The sequence below is a fragment of the Pinus tabuliformis genome, chromosome 5_2, assembly GCF_031772625.1.
Source record: "Pinus tabuliformis cultivar Carrire ecotype Pingquan chromosome 5_2, CPIR1, whole genome shotgun sequence".
Lineage (NCBI taxonomy): Eukaryota > Viridiplantae > Streptophyta > Pinopsida > Pinales > Pinaceae > Pinus > Pinus tabuliformis.
In genome coordinates, this window is record NC_142306.1 from 10,635,344 (window position 1) to 10,649,505 (window position 14,162).

The window sequence follows — 14,162 nt, forward strand, 5'->3', positions numbered from 1 at the left end:
TCTATCCAGATAACTTTTGAACAGACTGAGTTAGTCAAGATAGCTATGGAAGCTATATAGAAGACCAAAGAAGAATTAGGAGATAAACCTGAAGAGGCAAATTAGTTGATTGATTTCTTGAACAGCAGGAACAGGTACCAACTAGATGCATTAGAGATTGAAGATAGAACAACCACCATCCTTGAAATTAAGAAAGTTCTTACTAAGAGGAACTTGATGCTCAACATGGAGAAAAGATGTCAAAGTATTCAAGAAAATATAGATGACTTCATGTTGAAGTATGGCATCTTGAGAGAGAAAGGTCTTCCAAACCCACTGGTCATAAATGACAAGTTGATGACACAGGAAGACTACATTGAGAGACTAAATAAACAGGCCAAGAGCCAAGCCAGCTCTTCAATAGTGAAAGCACTACCTACAGGAAAGGGGCTTTTATGATGGCTTGGAAAACCTCTTTTACATAGAACATGAAGTGAAACACATTTTCACCAACAGGCCCAATTTTGTTAAATATACAAAAGCGGATGAAGTGTATAGGAAAATGATCAAAATGAAAACTCCGAATGATGAATGGTGGACCAGTATGACCGATATACTATAAAGTTACTATAGTAAATCCATGGAGTAAAAATATTTACTACAGTAAAGTCTAGTAAATATACGTAAAGAGCATCAACACAGGTAAAGAGTATCAGTAGGTAAATATAAGAGTCAAATCTAGCATAGAATTATCAAGACAACTGCATGAGACAAATCTGAGTTCCAGCATCCAGCTCATTCACAGATAGAGGGACAACAAACAATCTGTTTTCCATCTGTCTCTACCTTGTTGGGGAAAATAACTTTTGTTTCCTATAATGAATCTCGTATAGTTATGAGGTATTTTGTAATATTTGTTTGTATAAATACTTCAGAAATTGAAAAAATTAGGGTGGATTGTTTACTGGATTGAATAAAGATTAGGACATTTCACTTGATTCATGTGCACTGTGGGAAATAAATAAGTATCATTTATCTAAGTTTGAATATTGTTTTCCTTCATGTTATGAAATATCATATGTGTTTTCTTATAAATTCTTAAAAGCAAACAAGGAAAAATACTATCAGAATTAGCTTAAATGCTCTATGTTTCAACTGTTTTCTCATTTAATGTTTTCTATGAAATTTCTAAAGTTTGGGAATTCTTAGTTGCTCCCTCATTTCTGTGATTCACCCCTTTTATTGGCCCTTGGTATAGGATTCTTAATTTCCCTTGCTATTTTCCAATCCTCCCTCCTTCAGCTTGATCTCGGCTAAGGATTCTTCATTGCCCTTGGGCCTAGTTGAGTTCTTCATCCATTGAAACCTTCAGATTTGTCCCTGCTATGCTATCTTTCCCTATGAACTCTTACCTCAGTGATTAATCAAATCCTGATAAACCTTTCCTACTTGACTTCATAGCCCAATGACCTGAATACCTGCTCTGCCCATCTGTTTCCTTTAATTCCACCAAACAAATCACAACAAATCCCTTGAGCATTAATAACTAGCCTAACATCATATTAAAACAATGATAAATCATAAAGAGAGAGCCCTCTCTGAGTATAGATTGGCTAGGATCTGTACTTAAAATATTGGTTTGTAGTTACATTGGATCATTTCATTCTTTCGAATAACTTCTAAGGAAAATCTGAGTGATAACACCATTATGTTTTGAATCATTTCAGTTTTTGAAGGGAATTTTGCAGACTATATCTTCAAATGAGAAGACTGTAGAAAATCATGCAATCTCGTTCGAACCAGTAGAAAATTGGTTGCAAGAGTCTTTTAAAGCTTTTCATGATCTAATAGCTGATGTGTTGGATGATGTCTGCAATCAAATTCCTTCTCCATTAGCTAACTTTGAGATTGAAAAAATTATTGATACAAACTTGATCCAGCAACTAGTTTCTTTGTCATTTACATCAAGAGTGTCGTCACAAAGCTTAGATGAAAGTTTGCATTCATGGTATGAGGAGAAGCAAAATAATCCATTGGATGAGCTTAGTCCCAATGCACATGAATTTCAAGATCCTCATGCAGTATTTTTGGAGTCAGGTAGAGAATCCATATTATTCAATCTGGGAAAATTTGGATCTATTTACAAGTTTTCATGGGAGTTGCATTTAATAGTTCTCTCTTCTTTCTCATAAACAAGCACTTGCAGAGAATTCAAACAATAGCCATAATACTTACTTGGTTGCATTCGTTGTTTCATTTCACTTGATCAGGTGATGAATGGAACAATTAGAGTAGGTTTTATTGAATAAGCTCCATTTCGAGTGCCTTTTCTAGTTTGTCAGTTGTGTTTTACTATTGAGTCAGTTTTTAATTGAGTAAAAGTTAGTTTGTGTCTTTGAGTCATCAGTATTCAGTCATGTATTTCAAAATGACTTTTTTTTTACTCCATGCCCAATGGATAAGGCTACTTGGTCTACGGTGTTCTTGGCACTTCCAAGGAGATATCATCCCCAATGGAGCCAATGTTAGTATCAGTCTTTGCAGCCTTCCACCAGTGATCAAACATGCTCTTACAAAGTGGTCTTGGGGTATCAAAGTCAAATTTTTGTCATTTCAGTGAGTCTTCAAGTAAAATTTGGTCACTAGGTATTAGGTCTAGGATTGTTTTCTCTCCTTCCTAAATTTTCCAAGTATTGGTCCACATCACCATTCAGCTGAGTGTACCATCATTCAAACAGTTGTTATCATTATTTCAGGTTCCAATGGGTCATTTTACACCTTGTTCGTGCTTCAATTGTACTTAGGTAAGGCTCATCTCCCTCTCCTAAGGTTTTGAAGGTAATTTTCCTTGGATGGTCAAATCATCAACAAAACTTGTATCCTGATGCTCATACACCTTCCCCTACCCTTAAAATACCTTCCTAAATACTTCCCATCACTGATATCCCTCAAATTCATCATTTTCCCACAAACCCTAGCCTATTGCTACAATTTGACACTTTTCTTGGTTAGGCCTGTGTTTTTCCCTTTTGGACTCCTTGCCCTCACTTGATTTTTAAAATTCCACTTTCCGCTGCTTTCTAGAATCCCTCCCTAATTTCCAAAATTTTCTCAAGAAATTAGAAGCCCCTCATCCCCTTCATTTCCATTCATTTCTAGAAATCCCCTATTCCACACATCGGGATATGTTTTATTGAAATGATGTTTCTAAGCACGAAAAGATGAATTTGACAGAACCAAGAGAGGTGTTTGTCCATCATAGACTCGAAAAGAAAAAAATCGTTCATTTTTTACACAGGTCTCATGGTTTGGGAGAAATGTCCAAACAATCATTTTCCACGGGATAGTTGTTGCCCTTCTGGAGTGACTTAGGGAAAAACAAGATTCCTCCTAGCTGGAATGTCCAAAAGACTTGCATGATGAATCAAACGATAACTAAAAATACGGATAGTTCTAATGAGCTATCATGATCTCAATTTGTAGTTGAGGAAGACCTCCAAAAGTGGACTGCAACAACACTCTTCATTTTGGCTGCCTCATTCTGCACATTTTGACCAGTCTTGAGAGATTGAGCTTTTGACAGTGCAAATGAACTCCAAATGGAAAAATTCAAGATGTTTTCGAAAGTAGACTCGAAAATCCTTCCAACGCACTATCCCATGAATAATATGGACACTAAGAAGGTAGCCAAAAGGGACCTGAAAGTGGCGCTGTGTGTTTCCTCTCTACGCTGTGCACTTCCTTCAAGAAATTTTTGTATTAGTCCCTTGGTCAAACACGCAGCGCCTAGGGCGTTGTGCACTTTTTGGGACATATTTTAGTGGAATCGCCACCACCATTGGATTCAAAAGACCATTTACACTCAATAAAACCATGTTTCCAGATCTGAAAGCCAAAACTACTAGGTGGAAAAGCAAAGAAAACCACCTAAAAATCATGTTTCTGCCTATTTTCTGAGCCAGGCATTGTGCGTTTGAGTAGTCTTGGGATATTGCAGTTTTGGAGGTGAAAATCAAGCTAAATTCGCAAACTAGGGGTAGTTTTGGAAACTACACAGAATAGGATTTCTAATGAGCTATCCCGAGCTAGATTTGGACACCAGGAAGGCAATCAAAACTCACTTTGAAGATGGTGATTCGCACTTCCTTCACGCACTGTGCGTTTGACACTGGTGCTGCACACTTGACAGACAGCCAAATTTTTCATTGCTTCTATCCAAACAATACTTTTCACCTGTGGGATTTTGATTTTTCACTGATGTAATTCATAATGATGATGTAATTAAAGTGTGTTTTTGTTACCTAGGATAGATAATCAGATGAATGGCCTAAGTGGCATGTAATGAATCAGTTTGCTTCATATTAGGGATGAGTAAGTTTGAACAAGCTAGACTTTAGCTATTAGTGCAGTATTTTGTGCAACTGCTCCTCCTCTCATGGATTCAACCCCTGAGGTTAGGATTAGTTTTTTTGAGGCCTATATCATGTATTTTCTCAGTCATTTTACTAGTTGGACTCAGCTGGATGCTCAGACCTATATTGTGCACCTTTTGTAAGCAGTTTGGCAGGAAACTAATAAGAATTGCAGCTATTTTTATGGGGTCTTTGTGGTATGGAGTTCTAGTATAGTTTCTTCTTCTGTGATTATATGTTTATATGTTGTATGTATGCCATCAATCATTTCATTTCTTCTAGTTGAATGTTTTCAATTTTGATAGGTAGAATCCCTTACAACAGTGCTCTGCCTTGGGAAACCATTCACCATTTCATGTTTTCTGTAGTCTAGGAAGGATCCATGGTTCCACATTCCCTTCTTAGCTTCTCATCAGTATAAACATCTCATCCCATCAAGCCCTTGAGTGCTAAAGCCTATGCCTACCTTTCCCCATTGAACACCCTGCAATTCTGGCCTAATTCCCTAGACCTAAACTGCCCAGCTCCTCCTGATCCGGAGAAACCTCTAAAAAATCCAATCAAAACTTTCGTGCTACTATAACTAGCCTAAAATCCTTTACCTGATCCAGTCATCTTGAATGCGATCCTTATGGGGAGACCCCTCTCCTGGCCTAGTAGGGCTAGCTACTTATCTAAGCTTGGTTTGTGGTTACCCTGGCATTGCCTCCCTTCAACCTAAGGTCAATCTAAGTGATAACAAGATAGACACAGATGCCATTGATAAATTGTTAAATTTGCTAGAGGGATATTTTTCTGTTCATGATTTTTCTAGTTGGGGAAATATTATTTTTGCTCTTCTCAAAGCATCCCCCGATGTCAAGGACTGGTGGGAAACCTACTGCGACCAGAAGGATGAAGGTATAGGCTCAATATTTTCAATCGCACCCACTTGTGATTCATTCTGGGATGCCATCAATGTGCAGTATTACCCTGTCAAGAGCTATGAGGACAAATACATCAAGTGGACCACGCTGCGGCAGGGAAGGGACCAAGATGTGCCAGAGTTCACAAACATTTTTCTTACCCTTCGCACATAGTTGGGTATCAAGAACTCTAAGCTACATTGGGTACTCAAATACCGTAGCTGCCTACACATATACATCTAGGAAGAGATGGAGTTCCTGAACATATCCTTGCTTGGCATGTCATACCGATACGTCATCAAGATCGAGCAGGAGTTCAAACACAAGAGGCGAGACTTTGGATCTGCAAATCTGAAGAGTAATGGACAAAGCCAAGATGGGGTGGCCCAAGAAAACCTGTCGAAGCCGCAAAAAAATAACAACACCACGAATATGAAGAAGGACATAGGAAAGTGGTGTGAGTTCCATAAGAGCCCCACTCATAGCACAAGTGAGTGTTGGACCAAGAAGTGGCTAGGGGCCGAGTTGAAGGCTTCAGAATCAGATGCATGTTCCAACCCTGAGTCAGAACCCAACAAGGGGAATGGCAAAGGGAAGCAGATCATTGATACAAAGCCTAGTGCCACTGTTGCCACCACCAAGATCCAGAATAATGAGCCTAAAGATCCAGAGGAGGCAGATTGTCTTTTCCACTCACAGATGTGGGTGAAGGGCTCGCCGCTGCAATTCATTGTTGACAGTGGGAGCCAAAAGAACCTCATTTCAACAGAGGTCATGAAGTAGTTGGGCCTACCGACTACACCACACCCACAACTGTACAGTATCAGCTGACTTCACCAAGGATGAGATCTCCGAGTCGGCCAAAAGTGTCACTTCATTATAGCACCAAACCCTTCACAGATGAGATATTTTGTGATGTTACACCTCTAGATGTTTGTGATGTAATTTTAGGCCAGCCATACTTGTGGAGGAAACATGTTGTGTATGATTCAAGGCCTCGTGCTGTCATTATTTCTTTGTGTAATTCATTATACAAGATACCAGAGGTAGCCCCACCTACCGCAACCTCTTTGATCATTGACAAGAAAGACAACAAGCTCATCTCCAAGACTACGAAATTAATTTTCTATCTGGTTCACTCCCAAGGTAAGGGTTCCTCCACGCAGCAGTAGCAGCAAAGTGATACGGTCATGACAGAACACAGGAACAACTTCTCCTCACCCACAGGGGTACCACACAAGATTCAAGTGGGCAACAAAGTCTGGTTGCATCTGCAGAAAGAACTCCTTACAAGAGCCCATCAGAAGCTCTAACCACACCAACATGGTCCTTACACCATTACCAAGGTTGTGGGAAATAATTCTTTGGAGCACAACATTCCTCCATTCCTTCGCCTTCACCAAGTGTTCAATGTGTACTGCCCTCGACCATGCTTCCCACCATTACTGGAGACATCCAAGATTGTAGAAAAACTCACCAAGGCCAATCATTTTTGTTTAAAATCGTCTTTTATGTCGTAGTCCTCAGAGAGATCTTTCTAATGGGTTATCATGTTTCTGCCTATGTTTTGAGCCATGCGTTGCGCGTTTGAGCAGTCTTGGGAGATTGCAGTTTTGGAGGGCCAAATCAAGCTCCATTTGGAAACTAGGGGAAGTTTTCGAAACTAGATAGGATAAGCTTTCTAATGAGCTATCTTGAGCTAGATTTGGAATCCAGGAAGGTAGTGAAAACTCACTATGAAGATGGTGATGTGCACTTCCTTCAGGTGCTGTGCGTTTGACATTAGCGCTATGCACTTGATAGGCAGCCAAATTTTTCACCGTTTCTCTCTAGAAAAAACTTTTCACCTATGGAATTTTGTTTTTTCACTGATGTAATTCATAATGACGATGTAATTAAAGTTTTTTTTTGTTACCTAAGTTAATATATCAGATGAATGGCCTAAGTGGCATGTAATGAATCAATTTTCTTCATATTAGGGATGAGTTAGTTTGACTCTTTAGATATCAGTTCAGTCTTTTGTGCAACTGCTCCTCCTCTCATGGATTAGTTGTTTTTCAGTCTATATCATGTAGTTTCTCAGTCATTTTAATGGTTTGACACAGTTGGATGCTCAGACCTTGATTCCACACCTTTTGTAAGTAGTTTGGCAGGAAATTAATAGGAATTGTTGCTATTTTTATGGGATCCCTGTGGTATGGAGTTCTAGTATAGTTTATTATTCTATGATTATATGTTTATATGTTTTATATATGCCATCAATAATTTCATTGCTTCTAGTTGAATGTTTTCAATTTTGATAGGTAGAATCCATTGCATCAGTGCTCTGCCTTGGGAAAGAATTTGCCATTTCATGTTTTCTATAGTCTAGGAAGGATCCATGGTTCTCACATTCCATACTTAGCTTCTCACCAGCCTAAACATCTCATCCCATCAAGCCCTTGAGTGCTAAATCCTATGCCTACCTCTCCCCATTGAACACCCTACAATTCTGACCTAATTCCCTAGGCCTAAACTGCCTAGCTCCTCCTGATCTAGAAAAACCTCTAAAAAATCCAATCAAAACTTTCATGCTACTATACCTAACATAAAATCCTTTACCTGATCCAGTCATCTTGATTGAGATCCTTACAAAGAGCCCTCTCTCGACCTAGTAGGGCTAACTACTTGGCTAAGCTTGGTTTTTAGTTACCCTAGCATTGCCTCCCTTCAGCTTGAGGTCAATCTAGGCGATAACATGATAGACGCAGCTATCATCGATAAATGGTTAAATCTACTAGAGGGCTATTTTTTGTTCATGATTTTTCCAGTCGGGAAAAGATTATTTTTACTCTTCTCAAAGCAGCCCTTGACGTCAAGGACTGGTGGGAAACCTACTGCGAGTAGAGGGATGAAAGTACATGTTCACTATTTTCAGCTGCACCAACTTGTGATTCATTCCAGGATGCCATCAAAGAGGAGTATTACCCTCTCAAGAGCTATGAGGACAAATAAATCAAGTGGACCACGCTGCGGTAGGGAAGGGACCAAGATGTGCCAGAGTTCACAAACATTTTTCATACCCTTCGCACACAGTTGGGTATCAAGGACTTAGAGCTACATTTGGTACTCAAATACCACAACCACCTACATAGATACATCAAGGAAAATATGGAGTTCCTGAACATCTCCTCGCTCGGCACGACGTACAGATACGCCATCAAGATCGAGCAGAAGTTCAAATAGAAGAAGCGAGAGTTTGGATCTGCAAATCCGAAGAGCAAAGGACAAAGCCAAGATGGGGTGGCCCAAGACAACTCATTGAAGCCGCAAGAAAACAACAACACCACGAAGTTGAAGAAGGACATAGGAAAGTGGTGTGAGTTCCATAAGAGCCCCACTCACAGCACAAGTGAGTGTCGGACCAAAGAGTCATTGGTGGCTGAGTTGAATGCCTAAGAATCAGATGCATGCTCTGACCCTGAGTCAGAACCCGACAAGGGGAGTGGAAAAGGGAAGAAGATCATTAATGTGGAGGCCAGTGCCACTGTTGCCACCGCCAAGATCCAGAAGAATTGGCCTAAAGATCTAGAGGAGGGGGAGCGTCTTTTCCACTCACAGATGTGGGTGAAGGGTTCGCCGCTGCAATTCATTGTTGACAGTGGGAGCCAAAAGAACCTCATTTTAGAAAAGGTCATGAAGCAGCTGGGCCTACCAACTACACCACACTTGCAGCCGTACAATATCAGGTGGCTTCACCAAGGATAAGATCTCCAAGTTCGCTAGCAGTGTCACCTTCCTTACAACATCAAAACCTTCATAGATGAGATATTGTGTGATGTTACACCTCTAGATGTTTGTGATGTACTATTAGGACAACCATACTTGTGGAGGCAACATGTTGTGTATGAGTCAAGGCCTCGTGCTGTCATTATTTCTTTGTGTAATTCATTATGTAGGATACCGGAGGTAGCCCCACCTAGGAAATTCATTTTCTATCTGGTTCACTCCCAAAGTAAGGGTTCCTCCACGTAGTAGCAGTAAAATCGATACGGTCATGACAGAACATAGGAACAACGTCTCCTTCCCACAAGGGTACCACAAAAGATTCAGGTGGGCAACAAAAAGTTTGGTTGCATCTGCAGAAAGAACTCCTTACAAGAGCCCATCAGAAGATCTGACTATGTCGACATGGTCCTTACACCATTACCAAGGCTATGGGAAATAATGCTTTGGAGCACAACATTCCTCCATTCCTTTGCCTGCACCAAGTGTTCAATGTGTACCGCCCTTGACCATGCTTCCCACCATTACTAGACACATCTAAGATTGCAGAATAACTCACCAAGGCCAGCGATTTTTGTTTAAAATCATCCTTTTTGTCGTAGTTGTTGGAGAGATCTTTCCAATGGGCATCATGTTTCTGCCTATTTTCTAAGGCAGGCATTGCGTGTTTGAGTAGTCTTGGGAGATTTCAGCTTTGGAGGGTTAAATCAAGCTCAATTTGGAAACTAGGGATGGTTTTGGAGACTAGACAGGATAACCTTTCCAATGAGCTATCCTGAGCTAGATTTGGACACCAGGAAGGAATTCAAAACTCACTTTGAAGATGGCACTGCCCACTTCCTTCAGGGGTTGCGCGTTTGACACTGGCGCTGCACACTTGACAGGCAACCAAATTTTTGACTGTTTCTCTCCAGAAAATACTTTTCACCTATGGGATTTTGCTTTTTCATTGATGTAATTCATAATGATGATACATCAGATGAATGGCCTAAGTGGCATGTAATGAATCAATTTGCTTCATATTAGTGATGAATCAGTTTAACCACGCTAGTCTTTAGCTACCAGCTCAGTCTTTTGTGCAACTGCTCCTCCTCCCATGGATTCAACCCTTGAGGCTAGGATTAGTTGTTTTGAGGCCTATATCATGTAATTTCTCAGTCATTTTACTAGTTGGACTCAACTAGATGCTCAGACCTTGATTGTACACCTTTTGTAAGTAGTTTGGTAGGAAATTAATAGGAATTGCAACTATTTTTATGGGATCCCTGTGGTATGGAGTTCTAGTACAGTTTCTTCTTCTGTGATTATATGTTTATATGTTTTATGTATTCCATCAATCATTTCATTTCTTCTAGTTGATTTTTTTCAAGTTTTATAGGTAGAATCCATTGCATCAGCGCTATACCTTGGGAAACCCTTCACCATTTCATGTTTTCTGCAGTCTAGGAGGGATCCATGGTTCTCACATGCCCTTCCTAGCTTCTCATTAGTCTAAACATCTCATATCATCAAGCCCTTCAGTGCTAAAGCCTATGCCTACCTTTCCACATTGAACACCCTGCAATTATGACCTCTTCCTTAGACCTAAACTCCCTAGTTCCTCCTGATCCGGGAAACGTATACAAAATTGAATCAAAACTTTCATGCTATTATACCTAGCCTAAAATCCTTACCTAATCTAGTCAGCTTGACTGAGATCCTTATGGAGAGAGCCCTCTCCCGGCCTAGTAGGGCTAGCTACTTGGCTAAGATTGGTTTATGGTTACCTTGGCATTGCCTCCCTTTAGCCTAAGGTCAATCTAGGTGACGGAGAGAGCCCTCTCCCGGCCTAGTAGGGCTAACTACATGGCTAAGCTTGGTTTATGGTTACCCTGGCATTGCCTCCCTTCAGCCTAAGGTCAATCTAGGTGATAACACAGTGGCGACCATACTAGGGACGTAGTTTTATGTTCCTCAGCAAAATGTATCAAGTTCAGATCTAATTGTTGATGGTGGACAATGATCAGGCACCTGAAGGCTGAAATCATTCACTTGGCAACTCTAAATCAGTTTCAAGATCAGATCCAAGGACTCCACTGGAGGATGAATCTGACGAGCAGAAACATGAAAGGACAATATGGAAAGATTAGGTATACAAGTTAGAATTTCATCCAAGACATTATGTTCTTTGTTATAAATTATTTTTTCTCTTTTCCCGAGAATGTCAAGAAGGCTTTACAAAGTATACTGTATTTGAGAAAAGATCCTAGACCTGCATTTGATTCTTTCCCTTTGAATATTGTGAATACAAAATGTTCGCATGCCGTTGATCTTGATCAAGACCCTTGTTGAGTCTTGAAAATGTCATTCATTTGCATTACACTTTCACTATTATGTCCATTATATCACCTCCATTTCACCTCCATTTCACTACTATGTCACCACATTCATCCCACTTTCATTGTCATTGGGCTACCTTTATGTTTTTCCAATATTTATTATTTCTAAGCCTTTTAAGTGAATTTGTGGTTAAACATTAGAAAATAATGTGCATATGCTTATACCTAACCAATGGGTTGAGTTTGTTGACATGTGTAGGTTGAAAGGAGACTTCTAGAAGACCCTTATGTGGCACTCTAAGGCCAAATTCGAATTTGGTTGGAAAGAATCATGGGATCATGAGGATATGTGTCACATCTCCTAATTGTATTGTAACTCTCAAAAGACATGTGTCTTATCAGTTCCTATTTTGATTAGGACTCTAGAGGTAGAGGGAGAGATTCATGGATTATCATTAATGAGAAGGCTCTCATCTTTTTGTATAAATAGGAGGTCTCTCTCCTTCATTAGTTAGTCTTTTTGGAGTCTTTTTAGTCTCTTTTTAGTCTCTCTTTGGAGAGCTTTGTTGTACTTTGCACTTTTGAAGAAATTGAATAAAGCTTTGATGTTCTCAACATGGAAGGAGATGTGAAGTAGATGTCATGGAGCATATTAGGATGTAAGTAGATTAGATTTCATTTTGTAAATATTGCTTTGTAGAATGTAAGGTAGATTAGATTTTCATTCATGCAATTTTAAGTATGCTTTGATTTCATAGGTAGAAGGGGGCCCCTGCCTTGTACAGTTTGAATTATTGCATTTTATTTTCTCCCGGGATTTGTTTTTATGTTTATGTATTTGCTTTACAAACTAATGGTATTTGAAGTTGACAGGTTCAAGCTGCTGCCTTTGTTTTTATAGCTGATTTTTAATTTTATTTCTCAAAGAGCTGCTAACACATAAATGATCTTCATCATAAACTGTTATCCTTTAAGATCAAAATATCACTAACTTGCAGCTTGTTTGGGTGCTTTTTGGACTGTTCTTAAGCTACTTTCTTTCCGTACTTTACACAGTACATGTGCTTTGAAGTATCGAGTTAGAAAGAGTAAATCATTACCACTAGTCTTTAAAGTAGAAGTTTTGATTTTAAAGTGCTTCCTAGACTATTTCCTCACTACTTTCTAATCATGCTTTCCATAGTACATATGGCTGAAGTAGAGAATTAGAAATAGCAAATTATTATCATTAGTCTTTCAAGCATATTTTTCTCACTTTTATAATTCCACTTAAGCTACTTTCTTTCCGTGCTTTACACAGTACATGTGCTTAGAAGCATCGAGTTAGAGAGAGATAATCTTTATCTTTGGTTTTAAAAGTGACTTTCTTTTCTTTTATTTGCAGCAGCATGAATGGTGTCTAGTGCCATTGGAAGTGGTCATTTACTTTCAAGTCATTTCAAGTTCTTTGCTTTCAGTTTCATTTCAAGTTATTTCTGACTACTTCTTAATCGTGCTTTACACAGCACATGTGTTTGAAGCAGAGTTTTAGGAAGAGTTGAACATAAACTATAAAACAACGAAGTAAGAGAAAGGTTAACTAAGCACATATAGTGCACCACACTTCATCAGTTTACGATACCCGGATTGATAATTTATGTAGAGCAATTTAAGACATTAAATTGACTAAACATTTTGGCGCCGTTGCCGGGGAAGTGTAATTAGGAGACCTTATCTCTTACATCTGGAAAAAAAATTAATAATCCTTGAGTATGCTCTCCTCTTGCACTTTGTGTGATCTGGAGGATCAGAAAAAGGATTGTTAAGTAAAAAAGACAAAACAATAATTCTTGAGTATGCTCTCCTCCTGCACTTTGTGTGATCTGGAGGATCAGAAAAAGAATTGTTACAAAAAAAAAATAGGAGACAAAATAAACTTCATCACTTCAATTGATTCAATAAAAAAAAAAAAATGAAAAAATAAAACTCAAGTGCTTTGATAGGTTCAAATTGTCCAAAATTGTCTGGTTATGCTTTGTAGTGGTCTTCAAAACACTGTATCTTGTTCAAATAAGGTTTTGCAACTTAGTTGCAGAAACTGCCCTGATCCCGCAGCTGTTTAACAATCCCGCAGCTGTTTCAAGGTTTAACAAGTTACAGGCATCTAATAAAAAAACCGACCACATGGGCATCTCCAGATTTGTCCCGACATGGATCCTATCCTAGTCACCCAGCTCAGATCAATAAAAAACCAGCCTAGGACCTTAGTCAAAGTCTTGTTTTTAACATGTTTTTCTTGAAGTATTTGCTGCCTGAAATTGAAAATCATTAATCCTTTTTATAAAAATTTTACAATTTCAGAGAAGAAAAATAAAGAGAAAAACAATCTAGGGCTATCTCCATTCTTAGTTTTCACTGTGGCTTCAATAAAAAAAATATGCCTCCCTGTTCAAGCTTTGGCCTCAAAACCAATCTGCAAAAAAAAAAAAAAAAAAAAAAAAAAAAAAAAAAAGCATTACGTCTCCTTTAGTTGTTTTCATGTCTCTTGTACACAATAGACGCTTAACAGGCAAGTACTTGGACTCTTTTGAGGCATTTGCTCTTCTTCTTAAAGAATGAAAAAAAAAAAAAATTGAGAGTAGTGTTGTAAGGTCAAATCTGATAACTTGTTTGCAAAAACAGAATTTTATTTTCTTCATTCGAATATGCATAGACCTCACCAATGAGAAGAAATCCCACTGCCCTTCTCTAATTACCCAATATCCAGGCTTGGGGAGCCTTATATGCTACAGGAATTCATGCAA